Raw genomic sequence first — 2,500 nt, 5'->3', positions numbered from 1 at the left:
GCGCACGCGCCAACACGTCCGCAGAGCTGCGATACAAACCACCTGCGAGAACCGCTGGGGGCGACCGAGCAGCAGACGGCGTCGCGACGCCGAGTGCCGGGCGGCGGCGCATCCTCAACGCACACAGTCCGCAATCGGACCAGCACACTGCAGATGTCCACCGCGCTTCGCACCGGGCTCGGCAGAACCCACTTTGGCCGCCTGGCGCCGCGCGCAGGGTGCGCCGGCGCATAGCTGGGACGCCAGCCGGGCCCGTCGGCCGGCGCTCCTGCCACTGGGCGCCCCCCACCAGCCGGCTGTAGTGCGTGCGCTCACGCAGCGCGCGGCCAGCACGCCGGGCGGCCCCCCCTCACCGGCCGGGGACTGTCCCGCCAAGCCACAGCCTCGTATCGCTTCATACCCACATGGCCAACTCAGGTTCGGGGGCATGGCGGGTACCGCCGAAACAACCGGTTCATAGATGTACCGATCGTCGCTATCACCGATGCACCTGCAGCGCGAACAACCGCTCAACAACTGATTTCCAGTTCATTTGCGGATCTTTGGCAGCAAACGTATACGTCAATCTACATTTGCGAAATCTACGATTCTGGCATGCCTGCATGTTATGTGTCACGACACGCTACATCAGCCCACATACACACTGCGGCATGTACACGAGAGAACACGTGGAAGATGGTCCGCGCACGTGTGCAATGTCCCTTGCGCGGTCGACTGTCAACCGGCCTCTGTAGCATGTCGCAGATGTGGAACGCGGTCCACCGTGCTATCATGTTGTGTGGGGCAATACGATTAAATAGGAAAACCCTCGTCGCTACATCAACAGACGGCTCACGCTGATTCCCGGCAGAGGGAGGAGGGGGGGGGGGGGGCCAACATGCAATACTTTCGTCCGTACCTACCTACCACATGTCTGTACGGCGTACAACAGTGCAATCTCGCTGTAATGGGGAGACGAGACAAGTAGCATCGTGCACAACATATGGCCCTTATGATTCGCCATTGTAGGGCGCAGCCGGTGTACGGTCAAGCATGTGCCACATTATGTCACTCAGTACGTAACGACGGATGATCAGTGTGGGTTACGCGTACATCAGCGGACAGTCCACACAGGCCGTACCACAACGTACACTGACTGCATCGACAACCGAATGCAACTGAACAGCTGCAAGGCTCATTTCACAAACAAACGCCTGACCGACCAGCTTGGAAGGGCAGGAGGGGAGGGCGATATTCGTTCTGTAGCGGTACACCCTTCCAGTGGTTAGCGGGACTGTGTAGAAAGTACGCAACACTCGAAAGACCTTTATGTGAGGGTACGCACCATGGCATCAAGAAATACACATGACACCAGAGGATCCAAGCAGTGAACTATGTTCAGAGGGTTGCTGTTAGGCAAAGCTACATTCCTGTGACGTTACATGTGACAGTTAAGGTGCAGTGTAAGTTAGGTTAAGGTGCAGCGTAAGTTAGGTTAAGGTGCAGCGTAAGTTAGGTTAAGGTGCAGCGTAAGTTAGGTTAAGGTGCAGCGTAACTTGGGTTAAGGTGCAGCGTAACTTGGGTTAAGGTGCAGCGTAACTTGGGTTAAGGTGCAGCGTAACTTGGGTTAAGGTGCAGCGTAACTTGGGTTAAGGTGCAGCGTAACTTGGGTTAAGGTGCAGCGTAACTTGGGTTAAGGTGCAGCGTAACTTGGGTTAAGGTGCAGCGTAACTTGGGTTAAGGTGCAGCGTAACTTGGGTTAAGGTGCAGCGTAACTTGGGTTAAGGTGCAGCGTAACTTGGGTTAAGGTGCAGCGTAACTTGGGTTAAGGTGCAGCGTAACTTGGGTTAAGGTGCAGCGTAACTTGGGTTAAGGTGCAGCGTAACTTGGGTTAAGGTGCAGCGTAACTTGGGTTAAGGTGCAGCGTAACTTGGGTTAAGGTGCAGCGTAACTTGGGTTAAGGTGCAGCGTAACTTGGGTTAAGGTGCAGCGTAACTTGGGTTAAGGTGCAGCGTAAACTGGGTTAAGGTGCAGCGTAACTTGGGTTAAGGTGCAGCGTAACTTGGGTTAAGGTGCAGCGTAACTTGGGGTTAAGAACACGCGATCTAGTGTTAAGGTGCAGCGTAACTTGGGTTAAGGTGCAGCGTAACTTGGGTTAAGGTGCAGCGTAACTTGGGTTAAGGTGCAGCGTAACTTGGGTTAAGGTGCAGCGTAACTTGGGTTAAGGTGCAGCGTAACTTGGGTTAAGGTGCAGCGTAACTTAGGTTAAGGTGCAGCGTAACTTAGGTTAAGGTGCCAACGTGGGTTAGGTTAAGGGGCCAACGTGGGTTAGGTTAAGGGCCAACGTGGGTTAGGTTAAGGGCCAACGTGGGTTAGGTTAAGGGCCAACGTGGGTTAGGTTAAGGGCCAACGTGGGTTAGGTTAAGGGCCAACGTGGGTTAGGTTAAGGGCCAACGTGGGTTAGGTTAAGGGCCAACGTGGGTTAGGTTAAGGGCCAACGTGGGTTAGGTTAAGGGCCAAC

This window comes from Schistocerca gregaria, unplaced genomic scaffold (assembly GCF_023897955.1).
Source record: "Schistocerca gregaria isolate iqSchGreg1 unplaced genomic scaffold, iqSchGreg1.2 ptg001102l, whole genome shotgun sequence".
Classification (NCBI taxonomy): Eukaryota; Metazoa; Arthropoda; class Insecta; order Orthoptera; family Acrididae; genus Schistocerca; species Schistocerca gregaria.
The sequence above is the reverse complement of the archived record's forward strand: the minus strand, read 5'-3'. Positions refer to the sequence as shown.